The following is a 23,502-nucleotide window of genomic DNA, read 5'->3' on the forward strand; positions in this document are numbered from 1 at the left end:
CAGGTCTGGAAAAGAAAGCATAGATGTTGAATTTGGAACACCTTGTCATATCAGAAGGCAATACAGCTAGCTATTAAAGAAAACTGTAGTCATGTCCAAAAGACTCGGGAAAAACTGAAGAGACCCCCCCCATTAGCCAAAGATAACACAATTTGAGTATAAAAATAATAACTTCAATGAATTGAAATACCAAATTGTTAAAATGTGTCAGTTCATAATGATACTGAAAGAAAAACCCATAGGTTACCCTTCGAGGATTCTAGGAAACCAACATATTATACTGAAAATTAATAAGCAAAGGGGGAAAAGTCAACCATTTATTCTAGAATGCAAATTGTTTCTCAAGGTAACCAAAGAGTTACAGGAAGTGTATCTTAAAGAAAATATTTCATTCAATGAATGAAGAAGGACTAAAAAACTTTAAATATCACCACTTGGCAACTCTCTAATAAAATAATGAATCCATGCAATGATTATCAATGATCGTTAAAATCACTACACAAAAAGACCATGGAAAACTTTAAAATGGAATGATCAGTCCAAAACTACTTGAATAGACTAATCAGTCTTATGACAAAAAGAGACAGATAGGCATAATGAGCCTCTTGATGAAAGTACACAAGACTCACTATCTGTAAAGTATTCTTGTCAAAATATTGAATATGAATCTGATCAAGCTTCTATATCCAACTATTAGTTTATAGGCAAAGAAACATGTAAAATGATACATTAGTGATAAAATCAGCAAATCCTAGACAGTGGAAGACTCTACAGAATAAGTAACCTGATTTCTGCTTTAAATTATAAGCAAAAAAACATGGGAAAATAGCATACAAAATTAAAGAGAGTTAAAAGACTACATCAGCCTGCTAGGGCTACAATAACAAAATACTGCAGAGTGCGTGGCTTAAACAACAAAAATTTATTTTGTCAGGTTGGGTTCTTTCTCAGCTTTCTCTCCTTGGCTTGCAAATGTCTGCCTTCTTGCTGTGTCCTCACATGGTCTCTCCTTTGTGGGCATGCACCCCCTGGTGTTTCTCCGTGTCCAAATTTCCTTTTCTTATAAGAACAACAGACTGGATTAGACCCCAATCCTAAAGAGCCTCATTTTAATGTAATCACCTCCTTAAAGTTCCTATTTCCAAATATAGTCACATTCTGAGCTACTACTGGAGGTTAGAGCTTCAATATGTAAATTCTGGGAAGACATGACTCAACCTATAACATTTTGTTCTCTTGACCACGAAAATTCATGTTCTTCTCACATGCAAAATGCATTCACTGCCATCCCACCAGTCCCAAAGTCTTAACTAATTCCAGTATCCACTCTAAGTCCAAAATCTCATCTAAATATTATATAAATCAAGTGTGGGTGAGACTCGATGTATGATTCATCTTGAGGAAAAATTTCTCTCCATCCATGAACCTGTGAAACCAGACAAGTTATCTGCTTCCAAAATACAATGGTGTAACAGTCATAAGATAGACATTCCCACTTCAAAAGAGAAATGAAAAAGAAGAAAGGGATCACAGGTCCAAGCAAGTCCAAAACCTGGAAGGGGAACTGCATCAGATTTTAAAGCTCACGAATAATCCTCTTTGGCTCCATGCCCTGTCCTCCAGGCTTAGAAGAGTGGTGGGCCCACCCCATCCACTGTGGGTGGCAGTGCCGCCTTTGAGGGCCTAACTTCCAATACAGTCATATGTGGGAGACTAGGGGTGAAGGCTTCAACATACAAATTTGGGGAAAACATAATTCAGCCTATAATTCAGAGATCTGTCAAACAAATGTAACATGTCCATGTTTGGATCATGATTCAAAAACACAGTTAAAAATTTATAAAACAATTTTGGATTTGAACTTTGATTGGATATCATATGATATTAAGGGTATTTTAAATACTTATGCTTTAAAATAAAAAGTCGACAAAGGACAGTAATAGACGTTTCTCAAAAGAAGATGTACAAATGGCCAAGAAATACACGAAAAAACTCTTAACATCACTATCAGAGAAATGAAAATTAAAACCACAGTAAGATATCATCTTACTCCAGTTAAAATGGCAATTATTAAAATGACAAAAAAAAATATGCTGGCAAGAATGTGGAGAAAATGGAAGTCTTATGCAGTGCTAGTAGGAACATAAATTAGTGTAGCCATTATGGGAAACATTATGGAGTTTCCTCAAGAAATTAAAAATAGAAATACTACATGATTTAGCAATCCAACTACTGGGGCATATATCCAAAGGAAAGGAAATCAGTATGTTGAAGAGATATCTGCACTTAAATGTTTATTGCAGCACTACTCTCAACGGCTAAGATATAGAATCAACCTAACCGTCCATCAACAGAAAAATGAATAAAGAAAATGTGGTATATATACATATATACAATGAAATAATATTCAGCCATAAAAAAGAATGAAATCCTGTAATGTGTAGGAACACGGATGAGCCTGAAGGACATTATGTTAAGTGAAATAGCCAGGCACAGAAAAATAAACACCACCTGTTCTCCTTTATTTGTGGAAGCTAAAATAGTTGATCTTATAGAAGTAGAGAGTGGAACAGCCTGGGAAGGATGGAGGAGGGAGACATAGGAAGAGGTTGGTGAATAGGTACAAAACCACAGATAGGAGGAATAAGTTCTACTGTTCTATAGCACAGCAGAGTGTCTATGATTAACAATAATTTATTATATATTCCAAAATGGCTACAAGAAAGAATTTTGAAATGTTGTAAAACAAAGAAATGATAAATGTTTAAGGTGATGGATATCCCAGTTACCTTGATTTGATGATCATTACACATTGTATACATGTATAAATACATCACATGTACCCCATAAAATGTACAATTATTATGTATCAATTAAAAATTAGAAAAACAGAATTTTAAAAATAGTTATACTTTAAAGTTCTTATCTTATGGAAATAATAATGAAGTGCTTACAAATGAAATTATATGATATCTGGAGTTTGCCTCCAAATAACAGAGGAAGGGTGGATGATTAATAAGGCAAAATTGACTTTGATTTGAGTAATGTTTAAGCAGGATGATGGATCTAAGAGAGTTTCACATACTGTCTCTCTCCTTTGGTGTATATTTAAAATGTCCTATAATTAAAAATTCAAGTGCAAATAAATGTGTTGAATGTGTTTAAGTAAAGGAGAAAATCAAAACATGAACAAGATGAAAGAATACCAAAAATCTTCAAAAAATAATCCAAAAGTACTTATAGAGTGAAAAATACTACCATTAGCATTTAAATGCTCCATGATAAATAGCTCCTTTTTGTAAAAATACCAATCCTTTTAAAGTGGTCTATAGATTTAATGAATTATACACAAATTCCCAAGAGGCTATTTTATGAAACTTGACAGTTTGTTTCAATAATTTAATACTTTATATTGAAGAGTAAAGGGATAAAAACTATAAAGAGACTCCTCAATTTAAAATAAAAGAGGAAGAAAAAGGAGAAGGAGATGAAGAAGAAGAAAAGGAGTGAGTTGGGGGAGAAGGGGACTGGCATTATCAGATAAGAAGACTTATTACAAAGCAAAGGTAGTTAAGACAGTATGATATTGGTGCAAGGAAAGACAAATAGATCAATAGGCTGAAGGAGTGAGCACAAGAAGACAGCCCACACACATCAAAAACACTAAAATCATTTGGTAAAGACAGATAATTCATTAAATTATATTGGGCCAATTACTTATTAATATGAAATGAAAATGAAAATAGATAACTACCTCTTAGCATAGAAAAATGAAAAAGATAGAGCTTCTTAACGATAGAAGAAAACATTGAGGGAAATGTTTTAGTGTTTATTTTGGGGTCCTTCACAAGACACAAAATGCTCCAATCACAAAAAAGGCTAAAAAATTTGACCTCATCAAAATAATTCTATTATATTCTTTATCTGCATTTATATCATTCACTGCAAGAATAATCAGATTCAGATCACCCATCTCCCTCACTCTAATCCCCGTAAGTCTATGTGTGTCCCCTATTCTGACCTATTTTTCACTTTCTATAAGCTGTAAAAGTACCTCTGTGTTCTCTGGCATTTTAGTCCATCCTCAAAAAATCCCCTGTATCTTCAAATTCATTTCTAAAACTCCTTTTACCTTCTTCTCTTGAGGAAAACTTAGCTCTCCCTCCAGGCCACTGCTACTCCTGCCATCCTTTCTTTTTTTTTTTTTTTTTTTTTTTTTTGAGACGGAGTCTCGCTCTGTCACCCAGGCTGGAGTGCAGTGGCTCAATCTCGGCTCACTGCAAGCTCCGCCTCCCGGGTTCACGCCATTCTCCTGCCTCAGCCTCTCCGAGTAGCTGGGACTACAGGCGCCCGCCACCACGCCCGGCTAATTTTTTGTATTTTTAGTAGAGACGGGGTTTCACCGTGGTCTCGATCTCCTGACCTCGTGATCCGCCCGCCTCGGCCTCCCAGAGTGCTGGGATTACAAGCGTGAGCCACCGCGCCCGGCCTATCCTTTCTTATGGTGGTTATTTTTTTACTCACATCCTTTGTATCTTGGGGACTGGAGGTAGGGTAGCTATTTCCTTTGCACGTTATTAATACTTTCATACTATTTGCTCTGCTTTTTTCTGAAATCCTCAACTTTGAATCCTATGCCATCAGACTGCATCATTCTTCACCCTGGCCCCAATGTCACTTTCATTTCTTGATGATTTAGTTCCCGACTTACTGACACTTTCTCTAACACTATCCTTGCCTTAATTCTTGATGAATGGTATATATGATTAATTAATTTATCTAACATAGGCTGTCAGTTTATTGAACTTTTCTCCTCCAATTAGCTATTCCTCCATCATATTGCAGCCACTCCAATCCCATCATCATGCCTTAGAAATTATCACTACTAAAAATTACAGCCCCTCCCTTATCTCAATGCTATGTGGCTCTCTAACCATCTCTTCCTATCTTTCCTTCTTATTCCCTATCCTGGTTCTATTCATTATTCAGCTCTACTAGGACCTTCAACTCAATGATTCCACCAATTTTGTACTGCCCCATCACCACTTAGGTCTTCTCTTCCTTTCTTATCCAGCTAAAATTCCACAGAGAATCATTATACGATCTCCCTCGCATACAAACTCAACTCCTTTTTCTCTCTCTCAAGTTAAAATACTCTTTTGGCTAACCTAGCTATTCTGCTTAAATGCATTTTTTCACTTTTGCCACACCTGCACTCATAAGCCAGAATGTGACTGAAGAAAAACAGAACCATCCTGATGGATCTTATTTTAAATTCATGACTATGAACCTCTCAAGATATTATTAATAATGTGGCAGGCATTCAGGCTCTATTTCCCTGGTATCAACTCTCCAAGTCTGCTAGATATCTATTTTACAACTTTTCTTTCCTCGAACCTATAATATTTCCTCTCCCACCTTCACTTTCAGCTTATGGCTTTGGTTTCAACCTTAATAAGACTTGAAGCAGTAAAATGGCAACCAGGTTCACCAGGTTCACACCACCATAACTATTTCATCAACATCTACAGCCATGTACTATGCTTTCTTTTTTATTCCTGCACATAACTACCTGTGCATCTATCTAAAGCCAGTTTTTCCACTTATGAGACATATCCTCCTATTTCTACTCATCTATTCAATATTATTCTAACAATTTTATTTTCTCTACTGAATCTCTTGGTTTGTTTGTTTGGGATTATTACAACGATCATGAAAGCATGCTATTATTTTTTTCCATCTACTAAAACCTGCTTATGATACCACTTTCCCAACCTCCTCCCCCATTTATTTGCTCCTCTCCCCAACAAAACTGTGGAAGAGATTTCTGTACTCATTTCTCTGATTCCCTCCATTCTCTCTTTAGCCCTCTTGAATCAGACCTCCACCTGCCACTCTCCTGATAGTGCTCTTGTCAAGATCACTGATGACTTTCACATTGATTAATATAACGGTCAATCCTCATTATTCATTTTGACTTATCAGCAGCATTTGCCACAACTGATCACTGGCCCTTTCACTGGCTCTTTTTTATGATATTCTATTGAATTGAACTTCCTTATACTTCACTGGCTGCTCTTTTACAAGTCTCCTGTCTACCTTGCCCCTTAACCTTGTGCCCCAGGATTCAGTCTTTTGCTTGTCTTCTTTTATTTATCTATACTCACTCCTTTAATTATCTTATCATTTTTCTATAGCTTTAAATAGTACTTTTTGCCTACAACTCCCAAATTCATATCACCAGCTCTCCTAAACTCCAGATTCATATATGGAACTGCCTATCCAACATATGCATTTGACAGTCTGATACATATATCAAACTTAACATTTCCAAAATAAAATCCTAAATCTTTTCCCAAAACCTTCCCAACCCATCATCATCCTCATATAAATTAATGCATCAATCCTTCAAACTGCTTAAGCCAAAGACCTTGGTCACTCTTAGAGTTACAATTGACTTTCCTCCTCTCATTCCTTACACAAACTCTTCACAAAAAGAAATTCAGAACTCAATGACCTCTCATAACTTATACTTACTGTCACAGTCAAAAGAGTTCTTTTTGTCCATTGCACAGATAGAGCCAATACACTGAGATAGAAGTGTTATAGCAGAGAAAGAGTTTAATTATCCCAAGTCAGCCAAGTGGTAGGAAGGAAGATGTTTCTCAAATTTCCCTTTCTGAGAGACAAGAGGCTTAGCTTTTTAAGGATAATTTGGCCAGCAAAGGCCTAGGGAATGGATGCTGCTGATTGGTTGGGGATGAAATCATAAAAGTGTTGGAACAGTCTTTGTTCACTGAGTCAGTTCCTGGTTGAGGGTCACTGCTCTGAGTGGTGTCAATTGTTCCAGCAGAATGCAAATCCTGGAAAATATCTCAAACATCAGCCTTAGGTTTTACAATAGCGATGTTATCTATCAGGGCAATTAGGGTAGTTACAAATCTTGTGATCACTGTCTATATGATTTCTGAGCAGTTATTTAAGTAAGCATAGGTCTCAGCAGAATTCAGACCCCTCCCACAGTTCTAACCTTGCGACCTTTCATTAGTTTTACAATAGTGAAGGTCCCCAAACAAAAAGGAAGGTAGTTTTGGGAAGAGGCCAATGTCATCCTTGCTTTAAAGTTGAACTATAAACTACATTCCTCCAATAATTAGCTTGGCCTACACCCAGGAATCAGTAAGGGGCATTAGTCTGTGAAGTTAGACGTAAGATGGAGTCAGTTATGTTAGATTTCTCTCACTCTCATAATTTTTGCAAAGGTGGTTTTACTATCACTGATTCAAGTCATCATTATTTCTTACCAAGATCATAATAAACCTGGGCCATTACAATCAATTAGCCCTATATCAATAAAAATAAAAGTCAAAGTCGTTACAATAGCCTAAAAGGTCACATCCATTCTGGCTGCTGTTACTTTTCTGACCTGTCCTACTTTTCTTTCCCTCATTTAGTCTACTCCAGCTACACTGGCCTCCTTGCTTTTCTTGAAATACACACACCATATAACCTTTGAACTGACTGTTACCTTAGCCAGAAATGCTATTCCCCTAGTAATCTCCTAATTAACACACTCTACCTCTTTCAAGTTTTGCTCAAAAGTCACTTTCTCAATGAGGCCTATGTGCACACATCCAGCTTCCAATATCTTTGTTCTATTTTTTTTCTCATAACACTATATCTTCAAACACACTCTTGATTGTCTATCTTCCCCTGAGAAAATCAATAAGGGCAGGTATTTGTTTTGTTTTCCAAAATACTCCAGTATTCAATAAATATTTGTTGAATGTATGAATGAATCAGTGAATCGATGAAAATATAAATAATAACTTCTATTTATCAAAAAATACCATAAAAAGTGAAAATTCTAACCACAAAATATGAGAATATATTTATAATACATATAATTAATAAAGGCTTAATATTATGAGGGTACTTTTTAAATAAATACTATAAACAGATAAGAAAAAAGTAAATATCCTAATAGAAAAAATGGCTTGCATATACACCATTAATATACATTCACATGCATAGGTATATATATTTGAATAGGTATTTCATAAGTGGAAACATGAATTGTCAATAAATAATTAAAAGTTATTTAGCTTCATTAAACTAAATTAATTTAATTTAAAAATTTTAAGTAAAGAAATAAAAATTAAAGACATAATAAGATATTACACATCTACCAACTGGCAAAAAGAAAAGAGTTTGACAATAGCAAGTATTGGTAGGGATGTGAAGCAATAGGAGCACTATTGGTAGGGAATATAAATTGGTTCTTGCAATTACTTTGAAAAACAATTTGGCACTATCTGATAGAGCCACAGATACACATACTGCACAACCCAGTAATTCTATTTTTAGATATATCCTAGAGACAATGCTGTATTTGTGCTTCAAGAGACATTCTGGAATTTTCATGGTTTCATTGTGTATAATAGTAGAAAATTTAACTGAATTTAAATTTCCATTGAATAAAGAACAGATAATAATCTGTATTCATGCCTGGGAATACTTTACAGCAGTGAAAATGAATTAACTATGGCTGTACACATCAACATATTGGATACAAAGAAGTGATATGAAAAATAAGCTAATATTTTTATGAAATTCGAAAACAAAACTAAATAATTACTTATGGATAGTTACATGATAGATTATTTTAAAACATAAGAATGATAAACAAAAATTTAGGGTAGTGACTATTCAGGTAAAGAGCAAGTGATGTGACTGGGAACAAATACACAAATAGCCTCACACTGTATCAGTAATGGCTCCTTCACCCACTGGGAGAATGGCTCCAGGTAATTGTGCTATTGTTATGCTTTATAATTTACATTGTGTTTGGACATATATATATAATATGTCTCACCATCCTCAGCCATGATTAAAAGTAAAAAATAGTCCAGAAGTTTGCTCAGAGAAGAAATATTCTCCTTGGAACTAATAATTATTTGTTAATTCAAGTACTATGCTGAAAATTGATAAGCTGTCTGATACAGAATAAATAACATCCAATGATGTAAACAAAAAGAAACTTTAATTGTGGCAAATGTTTGGAGTGAGTTAAATTCAAACATGTCTATCCTAAGTTATAGACATTTTCTGTTGTGTTTTACTAATGATCAGAATAAAATCTGACTCCCTTAATATCAAATTATTTTTACACAAAACAACCTGTCTTTACCCCATCTGGCATGTAAACCTTTAACCCCAAAGCTTGTGCTATAATTCAAAATTTATAAATATGTTTTAGAGCATTGTATGAGTCATAAGTCATGTTTATTGTAAGAAGTACTGCTAGTTTATGAAATATGCTGGTTATTTACTTTGTCAATTATCTCACTATTTTTTCCTCTCCTTTTCTGGGCAGAAAAAAACAATTCAGCAGACTGATAGTCAAATGAAGTTGACTCTGGCTATTTCTAATTCAATCAAAATGCAAAATTTTGTTTATTCCACATTCAAGGTGATGCTTAAGTACATGTAGTATGATGAGAATTGTTTTACTATAAGAAACCAGATCCTTCTATTTCAGGGCAGGACCATACCACTGTTCCAACCTCATCCCCACCATATGCCCTCAACACCCTTCATTCTAGCTATAGTTTCTATCACGAACTCTCCTGTTTCTAGGAATGGTGTTAGCCATCATCCCCCAGTCATGTAACTTGGCGTATGAAGCCCTTCAGCACCCACCCATCTGTCTTCATCTACCCCTCCCTGACTCACTCCACATTCTTGCCACATTTAACTTTTACTATTTCTCAAATCTAAGTCCATTCACACAACCAGAATTTGCACATGTAGCCCTTCTGACTGGAAAGCTAAAAAAGCCCTACTCATGTCTGAAAACCCTACTCAAATTGTACACCTTCCATGAAGCCTTTCTTCTCCTTTGCCAGACAAAGCAAGTTGTTTCCTCCTTTGATTTACTTAAATGGATAACTCTCCAAGTGCCCTGGTAGCAATAGTGTTCTGAGATTCAGGCAAGCAGAGACCTTGCCTTGACCCCAGACCTGTGCATGTCACCGCTTTGTTGGATGGTCTTCTTATAAATTTCCTAATTCCTTGTCTTGTGTCTGGGACTGGCAGTACTCTGAGAGCCCAATGTCCTGAGCCCTGATCTGAACATTCATAAGCTAGGTCCCATTTCGCCTATTAGGGAGGCTTTCTGACTTCTACCCCTAGTGTGGGGTTGATCAGATGTGCCAGAAGCTGCACTTTCCAATCTTGCCTCTGTCATCAATTTGCTCTACGATGACTTTAGACAAATTAACATTCAATTCAATGTCTTAGTCCTAAAATAAGAGGGTTGAACCTTAGGTAATATTTGAGATGCTTTTCAGATATAAGAATTAATGATATTTTCTAGTCATTGAGTTGTCTTATCACTCTCATGGATAAAAAATGTAGTGATTGGCCGGCCGCGGTGGCTCACGCTTGTAATCCCAGCACTTTGGGAGGCCGAGGCGGGCGGATCACGAGGTCAGGAGATCGAGACCACGGTGAAACCCCGTCTCTACTAAAAATACAAAAAATTAGCCGGGCGTGGTGGCGGGCGCCTCTAGTCCCAGCTACTCGGAGAGGCTGAGGCAGGAGAATGGCGTGAACCCAGGAGGCGGAGCTTGCAGTGAGCCGAGATTGCGCCACTGCACTCCAGCCTGGGTGAAAAAGCGAGACTCCATCTCAAAAAAAAAAAAAAAAGTAGTGATTTATAAGAAACGAACACTCAATTATACTCTGTTTCATCAGCAAATAAAAACTGGAAAATAAAATATTTACTATAATGACAAAACAATAATAAAGAGACATGATTTATCATGTCTTTAGGAATATACTTTTAATTATAAATCTAGGATTCTTCACCTTAATTTTTTAAATATGTTTTAATGATTTATTAACAATTTGAAGAATTTAATTTTACTTTAAGATTAATAAATAAGAGCACAAATTTTTATAATGTTATTATTTTTGTGAGAACTCATATCTATAGTAGTATTCAAAATTAATGTACACAGATATTAGATACTAATAAATAGAAAAATAAGACTTAATTCTAACACTCATTCTGATGGAAAGACAGTAATATTGCCAACACATAGATCAATAACTGTGCTGACAGAATTGGCAGTTAAAATGTAACGTAAAAGTTCAGATTTTAAATACCAAGCATGCTATATTTTAATTTCCATAGCTATGTGATTAGTGCTTATCAAGTAATTTCTGTATATGTTTGCAATAATTTAAAATAAAAATGAATGCCAGAATGAAAACCAATGAAAAAATAGAAATAAACTAAAAGAACAAAAAGAAGAAAGTAATTAAAACAGTAAACATGAGGGGAAAAAAGTGGTATTAATAACCACCATGTAATTCCTATGTGTATTATTTTTAACGTACAAAGATGTTCATTTCTTATAACATTCAAATCAAGCTATGAAATCAAGGCATTATAAATGTTTTCTTGTAAGGTGCTCGATAAAGTAATTGTGTTAAAAATTAAACAGTATCATTTAAAAATAGTGTTTCATCTTACTATATTGTATATGTGTGTATAATTCAAATTACATTAAAGTTAATTTAAAATCTTTTGTGTAAGAAAGAAAATCAGTAGCTCTCAAAGGGAAAAAAAATTGTTCCCTGGCTATGAGTTAGTAAATGTTAATGAATGAGTTAATAAAAGTTCCTCTTTGCAGTCTGTGCATGTTGCCAGGTGGCAGAACCTGTTATTCTTTCCAGAGCTTGTCTCCAATCTCTCAAAGCTCTGTTAACATTCACATTGGCCCTTAGTGTGCATTGATGATACTTCATGACGATGACCAATTGTAAAAACAATGAGGACTGCTTGCTTCTAGCAGAGCTAAAATAGCATAGTTTTATGTTGCTTTCCTCTCAGGGATAAGGTTGAGAGCCTGATGCTTCAGCTTTACTAGCTTCAGAAAGGAATCCTTGCTTCTGCTTGGCTGTGAGAAAACATGGCTCCTCTGAATAGCTCCAACTATTTTTCATTCTCAGGAACTTTTACACTTATCTTTAGCAACTAACAATTCTACTTTGTCAACCCATTTGGATGTTGTCTTTCAAAATCAGGACCTATTTGGAATAGCACAGCACTATTTTGAATATACATATGGATACACATATATTCATGTATATATACACATATCTTCATTTTTTATATATTTATACACATATAAAGGGAGAGAAAAAGGGAAATCAACATTATATATAGATGATAGATTGATTTAGAGATAAGGACAATCTTTAGAATATTGATTTTTAGAAGCAATGCTTGGAATATTTTACATATAGATTATCTTTGACACTTCTCAGATAGCCACTTGGAAACACAAGAACTTTCTCCCTCATCTTTTTCCTGTAATTCATGGCACAGGCATAAAAACACAAAGGGATGCTAAGAATATTTAGCATGATTAGTATGCTCCAAATGTTTTTGGCATTGCTCAACAAAATTATAAAACCTGCTCTATTTTCAGTCTTCGATATAAAAAAGCTCTAAAAACAAAGAGGGCAGCTTATCCTTCTTGGGGCCACCGATTTTCTTTGCATTTTTAAATGCTCATATGAATGTAATTTAGCAGTTGTTGCTCATTTTCAGGATGTGAAAAATAATGACTAGCAATACACTTTTAAATGACTGTATTGCCATGATAGAAATACTTGTTATAAGGAGTTATTGGGGCATACAACTTAAAACAGATTGCAAAGCAAAGTGTGTAAAGCCCTACACATTCATCAGTGACTTCATTGCCTTTATCAGTGGATAGCAGAACATTAACATGAGTTCCAAAACTATAAACTGATAAAAGTTTGTGCAGAAACGGAACTGAAGTGATCAAAGCTCTTAAGAACTAGAGAACTATAGTTAACAGAACACTGGGAACTTTCCACATAATACATTAATGGATGGTCTATGATACTTCTGATTACTTTCCCAGGGACCACTCACTAGAACACTTAAATGCTAAATAATGTTGTGCTTTATTATTACAAAATACTAATAAATCATGTGAACATATTCCACTCACAAGTACTAGAAGCTCTACCAGCAGCGCTGAAAAAAACAGTACTGTGACATCAAGACACAATTGAGTTCACTTGGAGGTGGGTAAAGGAAGACATCACTTGAACCTCACTGGAAGGGCCTTGTCACATCCTGCCGAATTTTAGTATAGTTAAGTATCAAAACCTACTGTCTTAAGCCTTCTACAATAATGTTTCTTCCTATTAATTTGCTGTTTTCTCCCTAGACACCAGGACCAATGATTTGCTTATTCACCTGAGTCTTAGACCCAACATGACAACCAAAAGGAAGCTTCTTATAGAGATGTGAGACTCTTTAGAAATCTGGAAATCCTAACTCTGTCCTAAAAATAGAAATTCAACCCTTATATCAAAGTTATTATAGTCCACATGCCAGACTGACAGTATCCAAGGAGATAGTATTCAACCTACGTAATTGCCAATAGGAAAGCCATGCTTCTGACTTCACTTGTTTCTTCCTGACGAGATTTCTTAACTGATCTCCCATACATACAGTTCTACTTTGCCCTCATATATTGCCCTGGCATTCTCAGTATTGTCTAGAAGCTTAAAAAGAAAAAAAATCTATGTTTGAATCCCAACGACGTTCTGCTAACCCCTCTCTTCCATTAACTGATATGACTACTTTCTTATTGAAAAATTCATTATCACTTGAGAGCTGTCACACAATAAGGAGACTGAACAGAACTGTTAATCCACTCTCTTCCATCAATATAAAAGATTGAATTTACAAATGCCTTTAAACTGAGAGGACCAGTGTATTTCAGTGAGCATTGTTATAACTTCTACTGCACTGTCCCATTTGAACTTAGAAGTTCGGTCATTAAGTGTCAATTGAAGGGAAAAATTACTGAGACCATGTAGATCTAAATCACACAAAAATAATAAATTTATATCTAGTTGCTCCTATTGTACTATGCTCTATGGCAAAGACAGAATAACAGTACATTCCTTAAATGTTTCTATGTTGGGTGTGCTCCCCGTGACACACAGCAAAGTTTCTGGAGGGGAAATTCTAAATGTCTTGGGCATGCTTCTGGCCAGAATCAACATGTATAAAATAAGTAGTTTCCCACTTCACCCCAGAGAAAGAGAGAAACACCTGATCTATATTTGGCAACTGTGGTCTGTGGCTTATTTTGCCACAGGAATGATGAAATTGTTTTTGAAAATCAACATTAGTGACTATACCCAAAAGTGTACTAAAAATGAAACAATTATAGAGTATATTACAACTTGGTTTCTCTATAAAACTTGAAGTTTTAAGAACTTTGCAAGGCTTACCCTCCCAAGGCTTCACAAAGGAATGTTTCGCCTTCCTTCCGAAAGGGCTCATGCAAAATGACTTTGGAGCACAACATATCCATCCTATGGAGTTACCTGCTCTACTGGAGAGATCAAGAACCCAGCCAACCTTTATAAACAAAGGAGTAATGTCAGGACTGGACTGTTTCTCTAAGCCTGGTATCTGTTGAGTGGCTTGGAGTTTCACCTTAGCCATCAAACAAGGGCTGTGTTCACATCTTGTAAGGACCCCTCCAACTGTATCCCCATCTATTCAAAGTTTATCCATGGTTTATCAACCCCAAACTGAAGAAAGTTGGCAAATTATGCTGCACTGAAGATAAGAACTTATTTATATCAGCTGGTAGGCATCCTTGCAGGGAATTAAGAAATAAAAAATAAATAGGATAGTTTTCATTTATATGTAGAAGCAATGCTTATGAAATGCTATAAGCAATGTAGCCTTAAAAGGATGCATCACAAATGTTCTCACTGGGATGCTAAGAAAGTATTGCACTGCAGTGAGATATTTAAGGGAGCCTACACAGATCCAAATTTAAAATGGAGTGTTGATTATAGTCAACAGGCAGAAGAATTGTAAATGCAAAACATTAGATGTCCCATAGTTGCCTTTTAAAAGCTCTCTGTGCCCTTTCCTTTTCCATATTTTAAGTTGTAATTTTCTTAGGTCACCTCTTTCTTTCCCCTCTGGTGCTAAGTAATGATATTACAGTGCCAACATTGAAAGTGCATGTGTTCCTAAATGCTGACGATAGAAATCTCAGAAATATAAAAAGGATAAAGTATTTATCTCCCCCTGTAGCTCCAGAAAAACAATATTATTCTGCCTCGTAGACCTAGTTTTGATAAAATGGTGAATGGAAAACATCTATAAAAGTATCAATCTTATACTCACAAAACGTGGAAAAGCGTAATCTGTTATGGATGTTATGGAAACTGTTCTTGGAAGTGTTATTTGTACAAAGGAGTCTTTTAGGACACCACAGAGTCTTTCAAGATTACTGAGTAACAGCTGCAATATAATCTGTTAGACTAAGTTTGTGATTCATATCATTTGTCAATATTTGGATTATTATTGGCTCTGGTAAAAATATTTAAATTAGCATCTTTGTTTCCTAAAATATATAAATACTAGAGTGGTTTTTGTTGTTGCTGTTGTCGTTGTTGTTGTTTGAGACGGAGTCTTCCTCTGTCGCTGAAATGCAGTGGTGGGATGTTGGCTCACTGCAACCTCCGCCTCCCAGGTTCAAGTAATTCTCCTGCCTCAGCCTCCCGAGTAGCTGAGACTACAAGCGCGCTGGTGCCCAGCTAATTTTTTTTTTTTTTTTTAGATGGAGTCTTGCTCTGTCACGCAGGCTGAAGTGCAGTGGCGCAATCTCCGCTCACTGCAAGCTCTGCCTTCCAGGTTCACGCCATTCTCCTGCCTCAGCCTCCCGAGTAGCTGGGACTACAGGCGCCTGCCACAACGCCCCGCTATTATTAGGAGAGACGGGGTTTCGCGGTGTTGGCCAGGATGGTCTCCATCTCCTGATCTCGTGATCCGCCCGCCTCGGCCTCCCAAAGTGCTGCGATTACAGGCGTGAGCCATCGCTCCCGGCCGTGATTTTTTTAAGTCAGAAGAGCACCTTGAGCATTCAATTTTTCCTCCTTTTATACACAAATGCAACAGTAATACCAAGAAGATGTTGAATTCTTTATTCAAACAAAAAGTTACAGATTATTTGCGTCATTTTAAATCAATCCTAGGACATTCTGAAATACAGTTTAAAAAAAGACAAAAATCCTAAGACTATATAATTTTTAATACACAGAGGGAAGATAATCACTGTTAGGTAATAATATATTTAGGGAAGACATACTTAGCACCTTTCTTGAAGCCTGAAAGTTGAAACCTGGAAGTTCAGAAACGCAAAAAAGAACACAACTTGAATCCCTCTCTCATATTTAACTCGAATTCTCAACACTTATTTGCAAAAACCGTGTGCAAATACAGCATGCCAGCCCCTCACGGGACTTCCTGATTTACAGAAAAGCAAATTAGAAAGCAACGGGGTTAAGTAAGAATCCAAAAGTCACACATCAAAGGGGGAAAGGTAAAATTTTAAGCTGCTAAGTATTAATTTCTGGGTGTGTGATCCAGCAGCTGCTTCTGAAGGAACACAATTAATTCCATATAAGATTTATCTAGTTATTAATGTCCCAGTTCTAACATTAGGAGAAAAAGTTCTAAAACATTACAGAAATAGACACAGTTAAATGAAGAGGAATTCTTTGCTGTGTTACTCAGGAGCCTTTTCTAGATCACTTATAATGGCTGTTATTTTATTTTGTATTATTTATTTCCAATAGTATAAGGCACAAATATTTGAGTAGCTACGTGTGGGTTCATGCTCAAGAGAAGAGAAATCAATAGGTTTTCTTTCCTATGCATTGTTTCTTTCTATCATCTCATTTTACTTTGTATTATACACCCCAAATCAATATGAGCTCTCCTCCCATATAGAGTATCTCAATTTTAACTAAGCATAACATTTCTACAAGCACAGTTCTATAAAGTAGATTCTGTCATTTATGTAGTATTCTTGATCCTTTCACAAAATGACATTTTGAAAGAGAAAATATAGGTGTTTAATAAAGCAGAGTAAGAAAAGCACTTCAGCCCTCAACCAGAATAAACTTTTAAACAACGATAAAGAAACAACTACTTTTTACTGTAATTTCTTCTTTCTAGTTAACTACAATGAGAAAAGATATGATTAGCTAAACCAAATCCACATTTCAAGTAATCATGGACAGGAATGAGAAGAATCAGGGTTCTGGCCAACAAGACAAGAAATGCAATTGGGTCTTCTGATGTTAATACGACTTTATTGAACCAAACCATCCATTCAACAGGATGGGAACACATAAAACAGAAAAGGCCCTTTTGGACTGTGCCTTAGAGTAGACACCACAGATGCATACAGGAATAATATTGATGTTACGTGCTGCAATTGCATGTAGCTAGTGCTATAATGGAAGAAAGTACCAAGGGAACAGAAAGGAGAGTGGCATTAATTCTGGGTGGGAGAAATTAGATAAGGGTAAGAAAAACTTTAAGCTGATCTTTTTCCTACTACCCTGTCCAAATTGTCCTTTCCTGTTTACAGAAAAATTACTTTAAAAACTACATATTGCTGCAAAAGTAGTAAGCTATTCACTCATCAAGATATAACAACTTGGGATGGCTAAATTGTACATTCTTGTATAGTAACTGCCTGCTGATTCAAGTCAAAACTCATTAGCATAAAGTTTAACTCTTCCATTGTCTGGCTTTAATCCATCTTACTGTTTTTATTTTTTACCAAGTCACTTTCCACTTACTACGCTTCAGGAAACTGGAATACCCTAGACACACATAGCCATGTCTCACAACACAGGATGAAGTAGGCATGCTGGTTTGGGTTTCTTTTTTTTTTTAATTGATATCTTATGAATCAAAAGAATTCGAGAAATAGTTATTTTCTACTTTGTCCTATTAATAGTTTAATACAAGTACCAAGAGAAAAATTAACAAAACAAATTAAATAATAAGCATAAGAAAACAGTAAAAGCTCATTTGTAATAAAATTAATGCAAATCATAAAAGAAGATCCCACTTTTACCAAATTTGCGAAGATTTTAAAATAACAATATGAATTATAATGAAAGAAAATATTAGGTTAAAGTTCAGGAAAATGAACCCTCTCCTACAATGCTGCTTAGAGTACAAATTAGCAGCATCTTTCTGGAAGACAACTTGGCAATTTTTGTAATTAAAATCCGTGAAATGCAAACTCTACTTCTAGTAATGTAGCCAAAGAGAAGTGTTACGCATATATGCAAAGACTGAAGCATTGCCTATAATATAGAGCAACTGAAAACAATGTAAATGCCCAACAACAAAAAATAAATTACATCATATTTGTATATGGAAATGTTACCCATATATTTAAAAAGACAAATATTTATTGACATGCAAAAATGTTCATTTATATTGTTAAAATTTAAAAAAAGAACTTATTACAAAACAGCATTATCACATTTTTGTAAAAAAACTATGTATGGTATTTAAAATGGGTAAGTTAAATTGAAAGTTTTATTTTTGCATATTTATACTTACTAAATTCTATATGATTCACTCATCAATTCATTACTCAAAGTACTAAGGTTATACAATGAAATGAAAATATGCTGACAATATTGCTCTGCTCCCATCATGGAGCTTACATTCTAGTGAATGGAGATAAGCAATGAACATATAAATAAATGGGAACATATATTATTTTTGTAAAGCAGTTTCTAAAGATTTGTTTGTAAAAGTTGATAAGGAACAGAGCAAATATTTTAGCATTTAAGATTTGGAAACATTTCAATAGAAGTCATGTGTAAGAGGATATGCTCATTGTCTTCATTTTTTTCTGCTCCAATATGGTAGAAGATGTTTTTGAGAGCTAAAATACATGTGTAAAAAAATCAATTTGGTAGACATTTTCTTCCATAGGTATACATGGAAGTACATGTGGGACGGTGTACACCTATTGGCCAAGAAAAAGAAGACTTAGCATTATCCTAATTCTTACCTGCCAAGTACCCTTGGGCAAGCCAGTTGACCTCTTTCTGCCTCAGATTCTTCATCTGATAAAGAAATGATTATGTTTCAAATATACTCTGAAGAGTTCAAATACATTATACCCAAAGACAAAGTGCTCTTAAGAGATATTCTAATGTATGAAAATGCATGTGTTCTTGACAAAAAATGCTTGCTAAAAGCAACTTAACAAAAATAACAATACTAATAGTAGCTACCATTACTTGAAAACCTATAAGCTACACACCATGCTAGACATTTTAATTATATGATGGCTTTTAAACATCCTGACAATTGTTTGAGTCAGGTATTACTATTCTAATTTTACAGGTGAGAGAAACAAGAGTCAAAGAAGTTAAATCACATCTTCACAATGAAACAGCTAATAAATGACAGAACCCAGATCTATAGACCTTTAAAACTCATCAGGTTCCTTTTATGTGTCCTTATGCTTCAGAATTTCCTAAATTTTACAAAAATTGTGTTAAAATAAGGAAATCCTACATGTTAATGTGAAAGTATCATTTTAGTCTTCTAACTCACCCAATCTTGGTGATGTGAGATGAAAATGAAATGATTAGCAGGTTAAAATAGAAAAAAGTAAAAGAAAAAAATTACATAAAAAGTATAAACACTTTGTACCCTGCTCTATATTTATGATAGAAATTGTACTGTTTAGTACTTCACAAAATTGGAATGCTTCAGAGAAATAGCCTTTTCCCAAATAAATTCTCCAATCCCAAACCTACACACAATGAAAGCATTCAACTAGAAGAGGCTAACACTGAGGACTTGGTACAGTTTTGGAAAAAGTGAGGATACCTGGCTTCTAATCCCAGTAATTCTACTTTATTGGGTAATATGGCATTGGTCAAACCATGTACTCTTCAGGTCTCAGACACCTACCTCAAATCTGAAATTGACTTCAAAAGGCTGGAAGCAGGTGCTCGTAAATCCATAAATATACATGGCTTTTAAACATCTGGAGTTTTATACCAATGTCAAGGATAATTGTTACTAGTGTCCTGAGGTCATTAGGAGAAGACAGAGCTCTACTTCCAAGGAGTGATAAAAAGTGTACTCACTCACATCAGAAAGTATAACAAGAAGAACCACACACACACACCGGCACACACATATACACACACACACTCACGAAAGGCATGGTCAGTTTTGGTAATGTGAATCCAGCTATCCAGACCCTAATGAAGGTAAGCAGGATATCTGGGCTCCTGACTCACTCCCCATCCTCTTACCCCAGCACTATTCAGAAAGATTTTACAGTACTGTCCCTTGATATAGTTGTGTTAACCACAGGGGACTATCCAATGGCTTTGTAAAAAGCTTTTAGACTGATGATTAAAAGTTAGGCAGAACATAAAAGTGCCCTCTGCATCACCACTTGTTTAATGCCCACTAGACAGATTTCTCCATTGGGCCTGCTTTATCCAGAAGAAGGCACCAGAAAACTAATTTATTAAAAAGGGGCCTTCTGGTTCAAGGCTGAGGTAACGTTTCTTATGATTAATATATCATCCTCACAAAAGCATGGCCCAGGGTGTTTTTATGTCACTGATTACCAAAGAAAGTTAATGTTCTTTATTTTAGTTCTTTAAATGGACTTTAATTTAAAAAATATTTTATTTTCTTCTGCTTCATTATTTTTATGTTTTTTTAACAATAATGGTATATATTTTAGTAATGAGTTTTGATTCTTTTCATATTATTGGTAATATAATTAGTAAAATTTTAAATAGGAACTTCAGTCAGAAATATGATTTCTACAAGAGCAGAATTGTGTAAGTACTTTAAAACAAAATATTATTATATATAATAGAATCTTATTGTTTCAATTATAGAAATGAATAATTATAAATAAGACCAAACTTAGATGAATAAATCCAGAAAATAAAAGTATTTCAAACAGTTTAAATTCTTTTAGGTTCCTATAAACATATGATCCTATTAAATGCCTTCATTAAACAATTTTATTTTATTAACAATTTTATTAAGTTGAGCTCATGTTAACTTGTTTTTTAAAATGTTCCTAGGTATGTCCCTTTTGATCAAGTTATAGTTAAAATTCTCTTATTAATAAAATGGAAATGATAGTATTTACTTCACAGGGAAGAAAGAAGAGTGCCTAATTGCCTGGTAGACAGCAAGGTCAATATTAGTGAGGGCTCTTTAATTAAGCTGTACTTTTTAAAATTAATTTACATTCTGCTTTCCATTCCAAATTTGCCATTGTTACAAATGCAAAACCATTTTAGCACTTCCCAAAGGAAGATTTTCAAAGTATCAATAAATACATGAAAAAAGGTTTAAAATCATCAGTCATCAGAAAATGCAAATTAAAACTTCCAATTAATTGGAAATGTAAAATTTTCCAATTAAAAATTGTTTCACTTCAGCTGCTCTTGAGAGTGTAACTTCTACTACACTCTCAAGAATAGCTAAAGTGAAAACAAATGTTGGAGAGGATGTAGAGCAACTGGAACTCACAAACATTGCTGGTGGAATGTAAAATATTACAACCTCTTTGTAAACCTGTCTTGCAGTTTATTAGAAACGTTAAACATAAATCTACCCTGTGATTCTGCAAGAAATGAAAACATATGTCCACCAAAGGCCCTGTACAAAAATGTTGATAGCAGCTTGTTAATTAGAGCCATCATCTGGTGCATAGATAAACTGTGGTATATTCACACAAAGGAAAACTACTCAACAATAGAAAGGAATTGGTGATTGATACATACAATATGGATACATTTTTAAAATAAGTATATACTGTATAATTCCATTTAGATACAATTCTAGAGTATACAAAAGTAACCTATGCTGATAGAAATCAGATCAGTGGTTTCCTCCCTGCTGTGCATTATCTGTGAGTCTAAGGAGGAAGAGGAGAGTGGTGGGTTCTTTCTTTTCATTTTCGGAATTGCCAGAAGTTTGTAATTTTGGGGAGTGGAAGGTGGGGTGGAGGCAAATCGATGAGTCTTTTCATAGTAATAGTTTTGTTTGTTCGTTTTTGTGCATGAAGACCTTCTTACCTTTATTAGCTTTTTCCTTTCTAGTATTTGTGGCTTATCGTATTGGTCATTTTTGTTAGTTTCATTCTTTATCATTTTAACATATTATTCTAATGTACATTTTCCTTTTAGTACCATCTTTGGCAGCATTTCCTATAGTCTGTTCTTTATTATGACTTATTGCCAAACAGTTTATAATTTCAATGTGGTTTCTTCTTTTAACCAGGAGCTATTTGAAAACGTTGTTGCTGTATTCTTACATCAATTTAACTTTCTCATCTTTGATTGTCCTTTTGAGTTTTACTACATTGTGATCAATCAATTTGACCTAAATAATTTCCAGTTTTTGAAATATATTGAGATTTTCTTTGAGGCTTAACATATGTTCAACTTCTACACATGTTTCATAGGTGTTGGAAAGAATGTATATCATCTACATATATACTTAAACAAGTTTAGTAATTATTGATCAGATGCTGTAAAACCTTATGTATATTTTACTTGTCTGGGTCTCCTTTTTATTGTATATGTAAGAGTGTTTTATATTTTAATTGTATGTTGCTTGATGAATAAAAATTTGAGTCTGCTACATCTTATTGGTAGTTAGTATATTTTATTGATATAAAATATGTCTCCTTGCCTCATTTAAATCCGTGTGAGAATAGAAACCACCCAAAGTCACACAGATTAATAGGATTAAAACTAAGACTGTTTTCATAACATTATTATTTGACTGCATGCATTAACATTACTATTCCAGTGTGTCCAAAAAAAGTTGCCCAAATGTATTAAAGTAACTTATTTCCAGTGCAACTATACCTTTGAAAAATACATAAAATGATAATCTTACACAATTGCCTACATTCAATGTCAAGAAATAAAACTAATGGGCTGACTTTATTCCTAAAGTTATGAAGTTGAAAACTGAATTTCAGGGATAATTCTGATTTCATATTTTATAAAACAGGAAAACACCACCATGGAGAACAAGACTTAATATTAAACTCCACTCTGTTTTATTCTCTGGCCTTAATACATTATGTGCCTCCTGTCTTGATCATCATTAAAAGAAAATTACTCAGGGTTTTGACTTGGAACAAACCCCATCCACTGGTAGCTTTAAGTAAAGATGGGGAGCTCCTCTACAAAGAATTATTGCTCAATTACCCTGGTAATTGCCCCAAGGACCTTCTTGATTTATACCTGACTCTATACTGAGTTTGTTTGGAGTTCCTGTGGTAAAAACAGTTCTCTCCGTTGCAACTGGCTTCTGTCTTTGTCTGTGTCCATTTCGAATTATAATTTCCTTTGTCAGTCTGGTCCTACCTGCTGTCTATAACTTAAAAATTATGCAAAATATCTAGTATACTTACAGAATCCTTTCTTGCTTTTCGGCAATGTTATAGAATACACACACGCACACACATACAATTTGAAAACTATCATAGGACCTTAGGAAGGAGCTAGATCTTGGGAGGAAGCTGA

The sequence above is a fragment of the Nomascus leucogenys genome, chromosome 19 (genome assembly GCF_006542625.1).
Source record: "Nomascus leucogenys isolate Asia chromosome 19, Asia_NLE_v1, whole genome shotgun sequence".
Lineage (NCBI taxonomy): Eukaryota > Metazoa > Chordata > Mammalia > Primates > Hylobatidae > Nomascus > Nomascus leucogenys.